This window comes from Mytilus galloprovincialis, chromosome 6 (assembly GCF_965363235.1).
Source record: "Mytilus galloprovincialis chromosome 6, xbMytGall1.hap1.1, whole genome shotgun sequence".
NCBI classification, from domain to species: Eukaryota; Metazoa; Mollusca; class Bivalvia; order Mytilida; family Mytilidae; genus Mytilus; species Mytilus galloprovincialis.
In genome coordinates, this window is record NC_134843.1 from 65,801,639 (window position 1) to 65,820,711 (window position 19,073).

The 19,073-nt window shown below is 32.1% G+C and overlaps 1 long non-coding RNA gene across 1 annotated transcript; it reads right to left on the minus strand.

Moving 5' to 3' along the window:
* Positions 1-5,582: 5,582 nt before the first annotated feature.
* LOC143080132 (uncharacterized) lies at positions 5,583-17,208 on the minus strand. The gene is made up of 2 exons (XR_012979630.1): positions 17,126-17,208; positions 5,583-5,961 (listed from the first exon to the last, which is right to left on the minus strand). It is a non-coding gene; the product is annotated as an uncharacterized LOC143080132 (long non-coding RNA).
* Positions 17,209-19,073: the final 1,865 nt, after the last annotated feature.

Genomic DNA, 19,073 nt, shown 5'->3' on the forward strand with positions numbered 1-19,073 from the left:
GACCATATGTACAATTTGTTTAAAAACTGAATAGAGGAGTTTAGAGATTGACATGTTGAATAAACACTTTAGGATTGTGTTTGAGTGACTGCCTACTGTTATTCGCTTGTGCAATGAAATTCTACGCTGTTTAGATGAATTTGGTGTCCTATTTATGTTTTCCCTTTATATATTTTAGATTTTCACGATATGAAATCAAGCACAACTGTCTAGAGACGAATTATAGAAATATTATTGTGTATCAATTTCATTACATTGTCTTGTAGATTTGTTTTTACTATAAAATGTAACTTACTTAAACATTATGATCAGTATCTGATTTTGTATATCATTTGAGAGTTAATATATATTCTATTTAAAGGTATTTTAGAAAGTCAATGCGTACAATTTCATTTTATTAACCGTGAAACAGGTATATATATCCGCTGGCATAGATGATCAGCTAACTGCATGATTTGTTGTGAAATTAAAGTTACTACACACGTTATGAATCCTGTATTCATCTTCAAACTTCATTCATAAGATTTGTCAGCTGCAAGTCTGTTTTCTACATATATTTGTGCATTACATCGACACTGGGAAAAAAAGAAGTCCGCTGTGGCTAGCGCTATATATATAGATGTTAGTTAAACATTGTTAAAGATTATTATTAAAGAGAACATTCACATTAAAACAAAAACAGTCATTGAGAAATCGATGGAAAATGAAATCTGCGTATATTAGCATCTGAAAAACCAAAAACAGTGACCGAATTAAAAGATCAGGTTGGGAAAGTTAAGTTCATCGGAAAATTGATTAATATTTCGTGGATAAGCAATTATGGACTGTTAATTTGAAGATAATTTTATTCAATTTTATTTATTGTCATTTAATATTTTCAATGACCAAAAAATATATAAAACAGAATACGAAAAGAAGAAAAAAAACATTATTAAAGTCACAAATTATCATCCCATTTCTTTCATTTAGCTTCTATCAAGATGATGCGATAATGCTATTATCTATATACCAAAAACACAAAGGAGACTTTAACATACTTTTAAAACACCTGGCGCTTTTTTGAATTCCTTCTATCCCAAAATTGACATGTCCAAAGGTATTTATACATGCCACACAGCATAACTATGCCCAATCCTGAATTTGATTCTCTGTGCACGATATTAGAACCGTGGTCATTTAGCACAGGCACTTGTCTCAGAAAAATTTTTCCTATATACCTTATTATAACAAGGTATATAGGTACAAGGTGTTATAATAAGGTATATAGGAAATTTTTTTCTGAGACAAGTGCCTGTGTCATTTAGAGTCCGTGTGGTAGTATGATATGGATGTAAACATGCGCCATAGCTTTTGATCAGACTTAAAGCGTTTGATCCAAGTGCGACTTTAAAGCATTGTTTTCAACAACTAAGGAATCTTAGTCTATAACTATGCTTTTTCCATCGGAAAATAATTAAATCATCTGTAATTATTTTATTTTTTTGTCATTTTTTGTTTAAAGGGTAAAGAATATTTGTAATTCTACTCCGTCACATTCACTTTGAAAACTTTCGACTGGTATATTCACTGAAATCATTTATTTTTCACTGTAGTAATAATCGATGAAATTTGTTTACATAATTATTTGCATTTAATTTATATACGTTTTTCATGAGAAAGCTCAAAAACCAATTGATGATCACCTAACTGTATGATCTGTGTAGCTTTTCTTGTTCACTGAGTTGACAAATTTCATTCACAAGATTTATGTTACATTGACGTTACATGACCTTGGCAAATCAAAATATAATTCATATAATTTGAATTTATAAGAAAAGTTTAACTACATATCCAGAGTATTGTATTGAACGAAAATAGTACTTTTTTTTTGTTAGAAATGAGTAATAATTTCATGTAAGCAGTTTTATCACTACAGGCTTTTCAATCTCTTCACTGAGAAACTCTTTGTTCACTGTGATATAGAGATTTTAAAACTAAATTAAAAATTATCAATCTTTCTGAATAGAGAGAGATAGGAGACAGCAGGCGGATCAATCATACATATATATGACATATGATAGAAAATGTTGATGAAAGGAAATAACAATTAAATGAGATCGAATGTTTCTTTTTTTACAAAAAAAAAATCCGTTTATACATGTATGTTGGCTTTTGATTTTGTTGCACTTCAGTGTACCTGTTGTTCCGTTTCTGATGTCTCTCGGTTTGTTGTTTTTACACGGATTAGTTTTCACTCAATTGGTTATTGAACATCGGTATACTACTGTTGCCTTTATTATTTTGATATACAGTGCTGTTCAATAATGAAATGTGATATTACTTTGTTCTACGAAAACGTCATATGAGTACTTGAAAGATAAATGTATGGGAACAAGTTTGAACTCGCATATGCTTCCTTGTTTGAGGAGTCACTACCACACTACTTTCTTTGTCAACAAAACATCGAATATAATGAAATAAGAACAATCTGACCGTACTTGACTTCCCATTTTTTTAGTCCACGGCTTCTGAGGACATATATCCTTTTTTTGTTCAATCATTTTCACATTGGTTCTATATTTCCTTCTACTAATTAAAAAAAAAAAAAAAAAAAAAAAAAAAAAAAAAAAAAAAAAACAGTTGTTGGCATGACACGGGTTATGTTCTTCTCATATATTTTATAACAGTATGATACTAAACCCCTAACGGGAGGGATTGTGCCTGATATTCATACATGTATGATGAAGACATTATCTTTCAATCAGTTTAACTGAGGTCTGGAGCTGGCATGTCAGTTTACTGCAAGTAGTCTGTTGGTATTTATGTATTATTGTCATTTTATTTATTTTCTTTTTTACATCTTTTGACATCGGACTCGGACTTCTCTTGAGCTGAATTTTAATTTGCGTATTGTTATGCGTTTAAATTTCTACATTGGCTAGAGGTATAGGGGAGGGTTGAGACCTCATAAACATGTTTAACCCCGCCGCATTTTGCGCCTGTCCCAAGTCAGGAGCCTCTGGCCTTTGTTAGTCTTGTATGATTTTTAATTTTAGTTTCTTGTGTATAATTCGGAGTTTAGTATGACGTCCATTATCACTGTACTAGTATACATATTTTTTAAGGGCCAGCTGAAGGACACCTACGGGTGCGGGAATTCTCGCTACATTGAAGACCCATTGGTGGCCTTTGGCTGTTGTCTGCTCTATGGTCGGGTTGTTGTCGCTTTGACAAATTCCCCATTTCCTTTCTCAATTTTATAAGCCTTATGATATGATCCACCATATGCACGTTTCGTCTACATAAAGTACATACGAATCGTCAATGACGTAAAGATGTGAACATTTTGATATTCATCAAATTATTTTAAATCTTGCTACTTGTGGAGGGTCTTGATCATGGATGATATTCGGATCTCAGTTCTTACAAAATTACAACAACAAAAAAATCGAATCTCCTGTAATTAGCTTAAGCGAATAAATGAAGAAAACAAAAACAACAATTAATCAAAACGGGTATCCACAAGTCGACATACGATCGTCAGTGGTATGCACGCTATAATGTCATAAGTTATGAAGTTAAGCGACTCGACAGCACGGAAAAAACTTATTTAAAAAAAACTGTAGAAAATCTTATATGAAGATCAAATTTCATAAATAGACAAAAAAGACCAACCAAAAGCCATTTACATTCAATATCGAAGCACTAAACTTTGGACTGGCAAGTGGCAACTTCCTTCTGGTGAGTTTTGAAATTGTGTTCTTGGTATCAACTCTCTTGGCGACGTTCATCTTTAAATCATTTTAACTAACAGTAAATTTATGTAGTGTTTCTCTATAGGACAAGACAAACATTATGCGATGAAAGGTAGATAACTGTAGTATTATTTATAAAAGGTTTTTGTCGTTGATACTGATTTATTTATAATGTAGTTATCATATATCATATATAACAAAAGAAGACTATAAAAATGATCTTATATAATAGTATCGGAAGTTCAACTGACTACAATCATATTACATTCAACTGTTAGGAAAAAGTCTCTTATATGCTGGATTGAATTCATGGTATGGAAAACTATTAACAGATTATAAGAACGCTTGTCGTACCAATTCAGTATAACCTGATAATTGTAAAGCAATACCAATCATATTGTACGCATTAGCAATTTCATTCAAATCAGCTATGAAAATTGTTCACCTATAACACGTTCTAGATCTTTGAGGGAATTCTGACATTGTCTGACATGATTAAGATGATAATGACATAGCCACTTAAGGAAATAAGCATATGGTCGGGAATAAGCAAAATATCCTCCATTTATTCTTTCTGAAGTCAATTCATCAGGTATGAGTTCGCATTTACCATCAAAATCGATAAAGTCTACGAATAATATTTTACAGAGATAAGCAATATTTTTATTCTGCAATGCCTTCATTTTGAGCAATTGATGATGAATATCAACCATATCTCTTGGGCGATACAGTTTTTCTGGACTGCATTTAGATATTGCATAAACAATAACGTGTAAAGCTTTATCGTATTGTTTTGTCTTATAAAAACACGACGCTAACATCAGCCATCCCGATACAGCGTCATGATAAATATTCCGTAGCGTTAAAGTAAGACAGAATGTGTACTGCCTGTATTGGTATTTATTTTTACTACTCGAGCTGACCAGTGGTATCGTCTGGGCAAGTAACGAGCAGAACATTGACATGTAGTACGATATGAAGTGTTTTATTGATGAATTATCGCTTGAAACAATCTGCTGAATTCCTCGTTTCATTAAAAACACACCCTTCATTGCAATTGTACACATGTAACTATTTACAAACGTAAATAAATTCGAATTAAGTATTTTTTCCACTTCATTTACACGGAATGTGTGTGGTGTGACATAAGAGTTAAACTTTGATAAACGAAAATTAGATACTTGATCTGAAAATAAGATACATCGCCAACCGTAACTACGCAAGGTATATAGTTTCTCTAAAAGTATTTCCCGAGCAGGCCCCTCTATCTTGTTTTCAAACATGTTGTTTTCTGGAATAAAGTAATGCTGGCAAACTGAATACTCAACACAGTACACCAGTCTGCTGAAACAATGCATAAAACACGGTATAAGATTTTCAGGTTCCCACTCGGATTTGGGTAGTTCCTCCGACACCCAAAAAATTATTGTTTTTAGAAAATATGAACAGAGCAAATCTTGACATTTGGAGAAGGAAGCTATTACATCTTTCATAAGGATTTTTAATAGAGCGTAACATAATAATTGGGTATGTCTAAATGTATGCATTAAAAGTTTTTCACCTACTGAAAAAGATATTCGCCATTCTATATCTTCCTTTGGAGCACAAGCTCCTTGAACACCGATTGGTACAAAAAGTACTCCGTGTTTTATTATCATTTGTTTGACATTATAGTTGGGCCATGAGTTATTCGATCTACTTATCCACTGTTTTGCAATTGATATCCATGATTTACAATGAAAACAAAAAGCATGGTCAAACCATCCATCATCGTCGGATATACACGGTCCATGGATTTTCATTTGTTGACATACCATGAGCGTTTCTTTATATAACGCACTCGAACAATAATATTTACCGTTTATTTTTTCACAGACATCAAACACAAACTGCAAACACGCATGTTTTAGGAGTAACTGAGTGAAACCAGGCTTGACATTGTCCGTTTCCATTGAAAAATATGTTATACTTGTATTCAAATTTGGTTGTACATCTTCATATACTTCGATTCTTTTATGAACAAACATTAAATCTAGATCACTGCCTTTCATATCGAGTCCTTCTCCAAAGCTTCCACTAGTTATTACTGCTGCACGATTGTCGCATAACAAATTGTCCCTGGCAGTGTTCATCAGTCTGATTGTGTTAACATGTTCTTCTGATCCTACTATATTATGACACATATACCGATACAGCGCTATTGATATGTCTTGTGTTAGAGTGGAGTCTGTAAATACAAAAATAGATTAGATTAAACTGTCAATTGTTCTTGAACAATTGAGAGGTCTTTCCTTTTGTAATGTAAAATACATGTTCCAACAGACGTAGAATGTATTGAAAAGGTCAACGTCAACCTTAAAACGCTCGAAAACACACTAAAAATCCTTTCTATAAGGTTAAAAACACTAAATTCGCTATCTGGGACATGACCTTGACCTTTGACCTTTTGACCTTTGTCAAGGTCATTAGTCCCCAATGCCATTACAGAAGACCCCAAGGGTCTAGGACCTTTGGTTATATAGTAAAAGCTGATTTTGTCTTTTCAGAAACCTAAAACAGGGGTTATGCCCCTTATAGAAAGGTCAAATCTCTTCGGTTAAAATGTAACAAAGTTGCGCCGTAATGACCCAAACATTTTCCACTATTTAAAACTTCTGTAAGTATAATGGTTTCTGAGATTATCCCATAACAAGGTGTTAGGTCAAAGGTCAAGGTCAACATACAAATTTGACCTTGAGGTATTTTTCAAAGATGCATGAATTGATGATGATTGGTGAAGATCCTAGGTGTCTACGACTTACGGTTTCTGAGTTTTGGTGACCAACCGACATCGGTTAATTTTCATAGGGGCATAACCCTACCAATGAGTCGTTGAATCTTTTCGATCCAAATGTAACGAAGAACCGGGGTCTGGTCCTTAACAGATTTCACCCTTTGTTTTTTTTCTTACCTATTACGGTTACGGTGTTGGAACGATAACAAGGTTTTTGGGTTTCGGAGGGATTACTCCGAACCGACAAAATATTTCGACTCACAGGGTGAGTTCCGGATAGGTATTCATGACACCGATACAAAGTGTGAACATGAAAGCGACACGTCTTACGGTTACGGAGGCTAACTTCGTCAAAGTTTGGCGGAACAAAAAGAATAATAATAATAATAATAATAATAATAATAATAATAATAATAATAATAATAATCAGAAGAAATACAGTAAGGTCTTTCCCTTTAGTAAAAGGAAAGACCTTAATAATTAAACTGTCAATTGTTCTTGAACAATTGAGAGGTCTTTCCTTTTGTAATGTAAAATACATGTTCAATTAAACTGTCAATTGTTCTTGAACAATTGAGAGGTCTTTCCTTTTTTAATGTAAAATACATGTTCCAACAGACGTAGAATGTATTGAAAAGGTCAAGGTCAACCTTAAAAAGCTCGAAAAAACACTAAAAATTCTTTAAATAAGGTTAAAAACACTAAATTCGCTATCTGGGACATGACCTTGACCTTTGACCTTTTGACCTTTGTCAAGGTCATTGGTCCCGAATGCCATTACTGAAGACCCCAAGGGTCTAGGACCTTTGGTTATATAGTAAAAGCTGATTTTGTCTTTTCAAAAACCTAAAACAGGGGTTATGCCCCTTATAGAAAGGTCAAATCTCTTTGGTCAAAATGTAACAAAGTTGCGCCATAATGACCCAAACATTTTCCACCATTTAAAACTTCTGTAAGTATAATGGTTTCTGAGATTATCCCATAACAAGGTGTTAGGTCAAAGGTCAAGGTCAACATACAAATTTGACCTTGAGGTATTTTTTAAAGATACATGAAATGATGATGATTGGTGAAGATCCTATGTGTCTACGACTTACGGTTTCTGAGTTTTGGTGGCCAACCGACACCGGTTAATTTTCATAGGGGCATAACCCTACCAATGAGTCGTTGAATCTTTTCGATCCAAAAGTAACGAAGAACCGGGGTCTGGTCCTGAACAAATTTCACCCTTCATTTTTTTTCTACCTATTACGGTTACGGTGTTGGAACGATAACAAGGTTTTTGGGTTTCGGAGGGATTACTCCGAACCGACAAAATATTTCGACTCGCAGGGTGAGTTCAGGATAGGTATTCATGACACCGATACAAAGTGTGAACATGAAAGCGACACGTCTTACGGTTACGGAGGGAAATTTTGTCAAAGTTTGGCGGAACAAGAAGAATAATAATAATAATAATAATAATAATAATCAGAAGAAATACAGTAAGGTCTTTCCCTTTAGTAAAAGGAAAGACCTTAAATAGACGTAGAATGTATTAAAAAGCTTTAAAACACACTGAAAAACCTTTAAATAAGGTTAAAAACACCAAATTCGCTATATGGGACATGACCTTGACCTTTGACCTTTTGACCTTTGTCAAGGTCATTAGTCCCCAATGTCATTGCCGAAGACCCCATGGGTCTAGGACCTTTGGTTATATAGTAAAAGATGATTTTGTCTTTCCAGAAACCTAAAACAGGTGTTATGCCCCTTAAAAAAAGGTCAAATCTCTTCGGTCAAAATATAACAAAGTTGCGCCGTAATGACCCAAACATTTTCCACTATTTAAAACTTCTGTAAGTATAATGGTTTTTGAGTTGTTCTGATAACAAGGTGTTAGGTCAAAGGTCAAGGTCAACATACACATTTGACCTTGAGGTATTTTTGAAAGTCTCATGAATTGTTGATGAATGGTGAAGATCCTAGGTCTCTACGATTTACGGTTTCTGAGTTTTGGTGGTCCACCGACACCGGTTAATTTTCAAAGGGGCATAACCCTACCAATGAGTCGTTGAATCTTTTCGAATCAAATGTAACGAAGAACCGGGGTCTGGTCCTGAACAAATTTCACCCTTCGTTTTTTTTCTATCTATTACGGTTACGGTGTTGGAACGATAACAAGGTTTTTTGGTTTCGGAGGGATTACTCCGAACCGACAAAATATTTCGACTAACAGGGTGAGTTCCGGATAGGTATTCATGACACCGATACAAAGTGAGAACATGAAAGCGACACGTCTTACGGTTTAGGCTGCTAACTTCGTCAAAGTTTGGCGGAAAAAGAATAATAATAAACAGAAGAAATACAGTAAGGTCTTTCCTTATAGAAAAAGGAAAGACCTTAATTAAACTGTCAATTGTTCTTGAACAATTGAGAGGTCTTTCCTTTTGCAATGTAAAATACATGTTCAAATAGACGTAGAATGTATTGAAAAGCTTTAAAACACACTGAAAATCCTTTAAATAAGGTTAAAAACACTAAATTCGCTATCTTGGACATGACCTTGACCTTTGACCTTTTGACCTTTGTCAAGGTCATTAGTCCCCAATGTCATTGCTGAAGACCCCATGGGTCTAGGACCTTCGGTTATGTAGTAAAAGCTGATTTTGTCTTTTCAGAAACGTAAAAGAGGCTTTATGCCCCTTAAAAAAAGGTCAAATCTCTGCGGTCAAAATGTAACAAAGTTGCGCCGTAATGACCCAAACATTTTCCACTATTTAAAATTTCTGTAAGTATAATGGTTTCTGAGATTATCCCATAACAAGGTGTTAGGTCAAAGGTCAAGGTCAACATACAAATTTGACCTTGAGGTATTTTTCAAAGATACATGAATTGATGATGATTGGTGAAGATCCTAGGTGTCTACGACTTACGGTTTCTGAGTTTTGGTGGCCAACCGACACCGGTTAATTTTCATAGGGGCATAACCCTACCAATGAGTCGTTGAATCTTTTCGATCCAAATGTAACAAAGAACCGGGGTCTGGTCCTGAACAAATTTCACCCTTCGTTTTTTTTCTACCTATTACGGTTACGGTGTTGGAACGATAACAAGGTTTTTGGGTTTCGGAGGGATTACTCCGAACCGACAAAATATTTCGACTCACAGGGTGAGTTCCGGATAGGTATTCATGACACCGATACAAAGTGTGAATATGAAAGCGACACGTCTTACGGTTACGGAGGGAAATTTTGTCAAAGTTTGGCGGAACAAAAAGAATAATAATAAACAGAAGAAATACAGTAAGGTCTTTCCCTTTAGTAAAAGGAAAGACCTTAATAATAATCAGAAGAAATACAGTAAGGTCTTTCCTTATAGAAAAAGGAAAGACCTTAATAATAAACAGAAGAAATACAGTAAGGTCTTTCCCTTTTGTAAAAGGAAAGACCTTAATAATAATAATAATAATCAGAAGAAATACAGTAAGGTCTTTCCTTATAGAAAAGGAAAGACCTTAAATATGTGATTTAAAAATGAAAAAATATTTAAAATCATTTAAAACCAATTCGGATATACTGTATTGCAGGTTTGATTCGATTCGAGAAAAGGGTTTAGAAAAAAAAACAGAATTCAAAATTCCGAAAGATTTTTCAAATACAGATAATCTATTACTGTGAAGGAAAATCCTTAGTGCTTTGAGTAATGCAGAATTTTATAAACAGTTAATTTATGATTATGACCATAGCAATGATAATACATGCCAACACAGAAGTGCCGACTACTGTCATTGGTTACCAAATATCTTTACAGCTATTTGGTACAAACTAGCATAAGTTAAAAACAATTAACCTTATACATGTAGTAACATTTAATGAAAGAGCTGAACCTTATGTCGACGTAGAAAAAAATAGGTTTATCGACTGAGAGCGACAGAATTTAATTTCTAAACCAATGACATTTCGATCTCTTATTATCGCCATTTTTAAAAATTTGATTTTAACTATTCTTAAAAGTTTATGGAATTGAATTACAGCGACTCTTTGGTTTATTTAATGCACTGCATCATACATTTGGCCCTATCTCACAATATTTTGCGGTCATTTAAAAAAAAATATTGAATTTTAAAATATTATATTCGCTCGAACATAAAGACTAATTTAACCAGCTTACAGAACAGTATTATTCAAATGAATATCCTAAAAAGAAAAAAAAACCAATACAAATTTCTGTCCTGAGAGTTCTGTTTATACAATATTTGTTTGACAAATTTATACCGAATTTAGCCATAATCTAGAAGATATAACAATCTTATATATTTGAAATGACACATCATTCTGCAATAAGTGCTGTTCATATTTGTGATTTTTTTTAAATCTCTGAATTCAAAGATTTTCAATAGTAAAAGTGTTTATTCTTCTAAACTGGCCAGAGTAAAATAGGACTTGATATGTTTTGAGTTCAAGAATCTTTTATATCAACCATTAACCAATGAATGAGTGTGTATAAGTGACTCAATAATAAAAATACAAACATCGCATACGAATGGCAGTGAAGAACTCTATAGTTCACCATGGTCATGTAAAACATTCCATTAATCTAGGAAAAAAAGGAAATGTATAAATAACATTAAAGTTCTATTATTTTGTGAAAATGTGTTCAAATAGACCACTTTTAAGTTCATCCGTCACCGGAAAAAAAACTCGTCAATTATACGCGCCTTTATGACGTCTTTTAACAGATAGAGGGGATCGCCTGTATCCCTGCTCTATTAACGTTCACCAAGCGTCTTAGTTATCGTCATTGTGCAGGATAAACTAGAAATAGTGGTTGTTCTGTAGGTACTTACTGACAATTCCTTAATGACAGCAGTGCTGATTGTCAATTTTGGGAATTCAATTTGCCGAATAATTCGTACAATATAGAATTATAGTTTTCCAACCACTCGCTCAACATTGGAATGGAAGTGACGACGCCCCTAAACGCACAAATGACGTTCACTGAAACCAGAGTTTTTGACGGAAATGCATCGAACTCGAAAGTTGTCTATTGTCTTATCACAATGTATCAGATCATTATTGTCATCCACTAATAGTTAAGTCTATCAAATGAAGCAACAATAAATATGCTTAATATCTTAATACTTCAAATATATTTTATCAAGCTCTGAACAACATATATCCAGCTTTAAACAACATTTCTTAGGTTATTAGATACGCAAAGGGGAATAATCCTTAAAAATGTATTTATTGTCTCCCACATTAACTTTCTCTTCCATGTGTATGCAATAACTATTCCTTGTTCTGTTGTGTTGTGTTATTTTTTATTATCATGTCATTGTCATAACAAAAATTATTGATATCATTGTATGAAATTTAAAACCTGCCAGGGTTCATACTTGGATTAATAAAATGTTCTATTATATTCATCAGAATTACGACAAAATATGATGCATAGATAATCTGATTTTATGGACAGTAATATCGAATGTTGTCATAGATGTCGGCGATAGAGCTGACAATTCACGATATAACGAAGCCGCTATTTTTCTTGGCGTACCATTTGATTTTTTTTCTCACTTCGTTATACATTTGTATACTTGGTTGTACTTCCAAATGTTTGATTGGAAGTTGTTGTGCCATATTATGACGTTACTGATAGCTTCACTTCAGGTCTAATAATAGTGATAAGATAATAAAACAGGGATTGGTCAGGGTGAAAAAGCACAGGGAAGTACAATAGGAAAAAAAAATACAATAACATGTTTTTAAATTATGAGACTTGAGCCTACAACAGAAATTGGACGTTTTTTTAACCAGATTAAATGATTTATATGACATAATTAATGGGAATTACTTGTTGAAAATGAATCAATAAAGTAATATTCTTTTTTTTTTTTTTTTTTTTTTTTACCAACAAATAAATATTCTTTATTCTTCAAATTGCTTGTTACATCTTTACTTCATTGTCCAAGCTTCAATAAAGTATCCCTGTGAAATACTTTCTGAGTATCCAGGAAAATACACAGAATATAATAAAATATAATAAAACATTATTTTTTTTTCCCATCAATTATATTAATCTTTTTAACTTTATGAAAAATACATTTTGAGATACTGTTTTATTCTCATTCATAAACCTTCGTAAATCCTTTATAAACATAGCATACACATCTAAAAATTTCAGTTTTTGCTCGGATACATAGTACGACTTGTAAATACAAAAACCTATAATTGTCAAGAAATAATTAAAACCGTTATACCCTTGATCTGATATTTTGTATCCAAATACTATATGTTTTGCTAATATCTTGTTTTGAAAATTAATTTTTGCTAGAAGATAATGTACTTTCTCCCAAAAATCTTTCAAAAATGAACATGTAATAAAGAAATGCAAATAATCTTCTTCTTTTGTTTTACAAAAATTGCATTTATCGTTCTCAGATATTTTCCACTTTAATAGTAGCTGCTTTGTAGGAATAATATATTGAAGCAGTTTCCATCTGAAAATTTTTAACTTATTTTCCTTTAAAATTTTAAATATAAAATCGTATACAAATGACATCTGTGGTATGTATTCTAATTTTAAATATTTTGTCCAAATGTTGATACCGATTGGCTTTATATATTTTTTATCTACTAAAGTTTTATAGAGTATTTTATTGCTGATATCTTTTGTTTCAATTTGTTTATTTTGCCATCTTAATTTAACCTTACATATATTGATTATACTCTTAACGGAGTTTTCTTTTTTTAAAACTTGCATCCATTCTTTTGGGATGCAGGATTTTAACATCTTAAACTCTACAATCCAATTTGTTTTATTAATTAACTTTTTTAAAATAAAACTTTCGGATAAATTTCCTTCACGATCGAATATGTCGTTAATGTAAACCAATCCACTTTTAACCCAGCTCGGGAAAAAACAAGCATTTGTTGCGACATTTAATATATTTATTTCCCCAAATAATCTGTTTTCTAATATTAGAAAAGTGATTAGAAAATGTTGATAAACCTCCTCCTGTTTTAACCCAACTTGAAATTACTTGTAAATAAAAATCGGGTATTTTTGCAAGTCCATCTATTGATTTAATATTATCTAAATTCATGTTAAAAACAAGAAAGTTTTTACCAAGATTGTTAAAATATTTAGTAGGAATAATCTTCCAGTTCGGCATATTGGTTGTTGTTAATTTTGAGACCCATGAGGCTTTCAGTGCTGTAAAATAACTGTCAAAATCGATCATTCTTAACCCCCCTTTTTGGTATTCGCCAATAAGTGTGTTTCTTTTTACTTTGTCATTTTTTCCTTCCCAAATATATTTGAAACAGCAGCTTTCAATTTCTTTCAAGTAAATATCTGGAACTTTGCACGAAGTAGCCAAAAATGTAAATTTTGGTAATATTAAAGATTTTATGATCAATATTTTCCCAACCATTGTTAATTTTCTTTTTTCCCATGTTTTAATTAATGATTTCATGTTATCTATTTTAGGTTCCCAATTTAACTTTTCACATTGAAGTCTATCGTGACCAAAATAAATGCCTAAAGCTTTGACAGGTTTGTCTGTCCAGCGTATGCCCTCAATCTTATCTACGCTGTTTTTAAGCGCCCCAATCCAAATTCCTTCTGTTTTATTACGGTTTAGCTTCAACCCTGAGAAAGAGCCAAATGTTTCAATTATATTCATAGATTTAGATATATCTGATTTTGAACTGCAAAACAGAGTTGTATCATCAGCTAATTGTGATATTTTGATGCTATGTGTTTTATTATCTATAGTAATACGAAAACCTTTAATGTCTGAGGTTTGCCTCAATCGCTCGGCCATAATTTCGACCTATAAAACAAAAAGTAGAGCCGATAAACGACACCCTTGACGGATTCTTCTAGAGTTTTCAAAAATTTCGGATACCCATCCATTATTTATTACACACGTCTGTATTCCCTTATATAATGTTTCCACCCATGATATGAATGATTCATTAAAACCAAAATGTTTTAGAACACCTAACATAAATTCCCATTCCAAAGAATCAAAAGCTTTTGTAAAATCAACAAATATTATAGCCCCATCTATTCCGTTTGATTCTGCATAGTCCATTATATCTTGAATTTGCCGTAAATTAAATCCAATAAATCGATTTTTTACATATCCAGTTTGATCTTCATTAATCAATTTAGGAAGAAATTTTTTTAGTCTCTGTGCTAAAACATGAGATAGTATTTTCAAATCTACATTTAATAATGATATTGGACGATAATTGTCTAAAGATAATGGATCATTTTTCTTGAATAATAAAGTAAGAACACCCGTTCGTTGTGTATATGAAAGAAGTTTTTCCTCATGTCCCTTATTTAGAACTTTTACTAACACTGTTTTTAATTTTTCCCAGAACGTCTTATAAAATTCTAATGTTAAACCATCTAGACCCGGTGATTTATTTAACTTCATCGTGTTAATAGCTTTAGTACATTCATCTATAGTAACCTCCCCATCACAAATTTTAAAGTCATTTACATTTATCTCCCTTTCCATAACAGTATCACCTACATATTTATGCAGTAGATCCTTATCTGGAGCCGTGGTTGTATATAATATTTTATAATAGTTTTTAATCATTTTTAAAATTTGTTCTTGATTTGTTGTTACCTCGTTATTTTCATTTTTGAGTTTGTTAATAGATTTTTTTACCTGTCGCTGTTTTTCTAATCCCAGAAAATAAGAATTATTCTTTTCCCCTAGCTCTATCCATTTCTCCCTTGATCTAATTTGAGCCCCCTTTGCTTTATATTCATAAATTGTGTCTAATTGTAATTCTAATTGTTTTACATTATTTGTAAGTGTTTCATCTTCGTTTAATTGTTCATCTCTGATTGTCGTTAAGTGTTCTAATTCGCTATCTAATTTTCTTGTAATATTCTTTACATCATGAATTTTAGTGTTGCATTATCCCACATCATATATCATTTATGATGGCAATATTCTAAACTTTAAACAAGAGGTTTCCATCAGCCTGAATCGCTCACCTGGTAAAATTAGGTCATTTTGATAATTAGTTTTACCTTGATGCAATCAGCTATATTTCTTACTTTGATGTCGTGTATGATCTTATTTTGCTGATCATTTCAACTTTTGAAACTGTCTTTTCACTAAAGTTTTCGAAAAAAATACAAATCATTGATATAAATCATTCACTGGAAATATGTAAGCAGTCGGTTGACCATTCTTGTAATTTCGTTTTCATGCAATGAAATTCTGTAAGTACTATTATGATTTATTTAAAGGGGCACTAGTTGTCAAATTCATGTTCACCAATTTAAATCAAATTCTCATATTTGATTTATAACAATGTTAAACATCTATCCAAACTATTAAAAGTCTAAAATAAGCAATAAACAGGGCACTGGCATGAAAATACGTAGCTTCGTTTCGTGTGTAATTTAGTCAAGACGCCATATAATTTACCATCGAATTGACCGCTTAAGTCATCTGATGACCATATAAGCGATGCAAACATAAATATAGATATAAATGGATTAGGTAGCAATACACAGTTAGGAGTTTAGTTTCGCATGTTGGTCCCTGTGGATTTTTCAAATAGGAAAGTTATTGTGTAATAAAATTCATTTTTAGACAGATAAGTGCTAATTTAGCCTTCAAAGATGGTTTATAAGTGCATCAAGATGATTTTTTACATGTTTTATGGGCTGTTTTTGTTTGACAATCCGTATTTTCATAGCTAGACCGGCCATCGGTCCAGAAATTAATGTACTGTTTACAAACACTCTTTTTCTACACGAAGTTTTTGACGCAATTTTTCAAAAGAATGAGACGAAAGACTATGATTTTCATTGGATTTGCTGAATGATATATGTACACAGTTTCAGAAAAGGTATTACTTCAAGCGATTGAAATTCTACTTTTAGCCAAATTTTGGGGAAATATGTGACATCTTCCCCCCCTCCTTTTTGCAATATTTTATAACAAATAAATGCAGATTGTTGCCATGGATACACCCAAAAGAAATTATATTTTACCATTTTATATACTGGATATAAAATCTATGGAAGATTCTGATTACATACATATGCCCATATATGACACAAACAGTTAGCTTGCTATTGCAAGAAAGCAATGAAAAGGGGATGGTAAAATTCATAAGGGCAAATTTTAGTATTTTTTCCTAACTGTTTATTGCTACCTTATGCAAACTCGTGCTGTTGGTATTCTGTTCCTTTGAATAACTTTACACATATAATTCGCGTGTTGTCCATTTCAAACTAAGGGGTTAAATTGAAGTTCACATGAATACGGATTCAATGAAGTAATTATTCACTTGCAAGTGAATAATTCATAATCAATGTATTTTGGGTTATTTTGACAAAATTGAACCATACTGGCTGCTTAAAGCGAATTATTAATTCACAATTTGACTTTTATTAATAATTGAGCAAAACTAATATATTCGATTTTTTATATATCTCGTAGCTAGTGCCCCTTTATAGAATTCAGTTTACATCGAATTATCCATAAACAAAACCTAGGAACAAATAATAATAAAAATGAACATATAATGTATCAAATTATACTAAACTAAAAGGATTAACTAAGAAATATCTATAAAATATGACATACCGGCCATATCTGTTGACTGTCCGTAAAATCAACATGATCTTCTTCCGTTTTTGATTTTAGTTTCGTATCGGATTGACGTATTTCCGTCCCTCTGCCTTTCCTCTATATATAATCCATTTTAATAGTTCCGGTACTTGTTTCACTTTTATTATATTCTGTACGTGAAATAATCATCATACCTTTAAAAAACTTGTAAATAACACATATAAGGGAAATAAAAACATCGAATGAGGAATTCGTGCACTAGCTATAGATATCCTGGAATTTGATTTCGGAATAACTTTTTTTCGATTTCGAAACAAATTGTGTTCAATAACACACAACTATGTTTGTATACGTCTAAGTTACAGATAGTAATTCTATAACACATATTTCAGCTATAGGATCAAACATTTTTTTAATCGAGACAGTTATGTATTTCCTTTTTTTAAATTTCCTTTTAACCTATGGTAGTACAAGTTTTGTCACTATCGGAAATGAATTATTTATTAAGAAATTCATAATCAAACAACTCATTTGAGTTTAATGTACTTTTTTAATTATAAAAGATTTCGGACATTGATGTTTATATTCATGCTACCTTTGATAATTTTTGTTGAGGGTGGATACAGTTACATGTTACTATTTTTTTTAATTTTTTTGGGGAAAATCTGTTTCCTTGAAAATTAACTTGGTTAAAGAAGATTTATACAAGTTTTACTATTATAATTTTTTTCCTAATTTGTGCAAAAACGAAAGCTTACCATTTAAGTCATTGAAGCATGTAACAGTCCGAAATGAAATAGGCAATGTTACGAGACGAGTGGTTAGTCCCAGAAGTAAAAGGTATAATTTGGGTCAACATTACTTTTAAGCATGTGTTATGTAATTGTTTGAATAATAATTCCTGCCAACCCTGATATCGAGTAACAAACTGATCATTATAGTAGCATAACTGGGTAAATGATTATGGCAGTGGTAGTGTACCAAACAAAGCAACCTACGCATTGGTTTCAATAAGTCGAACAAGAAACCTAACTTCAGTGTTTCTGATGTTCTGTTGTTTTTTCTTTCTTTTTATAGTTGATGTGTTTCCCTCTGTTTCAGTTTGTGGCCCGGATTGTTTTCTCTCGGTCAATTTGTTACTTTTCAACAGCGGTATATTCCTGATGCCGTTATTTACATTTCGATTAGCAAATATTTTACCACCTGTCGTATTTGAAGACCAGGAGATGGCCATTATTGTCTATCCTAGCAACTCCTTCGAGATGTTCATGAAAATGTAGTCTATTTTGATACTGCCCCACGTCTATGTAAGATATGTGTTATTGATTATCTTTAGTTTTACTCTATTATTATTTTTAATAAACAAATGGTGTCCTTAGTTTAAAAAAGAAGTGGTATAATTGCCAATAATACATTTGTTGTCCTTTATGTTCTTTCTGTTAAGTTGTAGATTTTCACGATTTGGTTTCAAGCACAATCGACATGCAACGAATTATTGAAACGGTTTTATGGTGTATTTCATTAAAGTGTCTTGTTTATTTGTTTGTACTATGACCTGTAAATAGCTTACTTGAACACTGCTGATGAGCGTCTGATTGTGTATATCATTTTAGGGTTAATATACATCCATTTGAAGGTATTTTGAAAAGTCAATGCGTACAATGTCATTGTTTTTATGTGAAATAGGTAAATACATCCGCTGGCAAAGATGATCTAACTTCCTGATTTGTTGTGAAATTTAATGAAGTACACACGTTTTGAATCCTGTATTCAACATCAAAACTTCATTTATAAGATTTGTCAGCTGAGAGTCAATTATGTACTTATGTATACTTTGGTGTTACACTAGGAAGCATTCAGTCTCCTGTAGCGATCGATATCGATATAGGTTATATATTGTTATAAAAGAGAACAAACACATTACAACAAATAGCATTCATAATGAAATAGATGGAAAATTTGT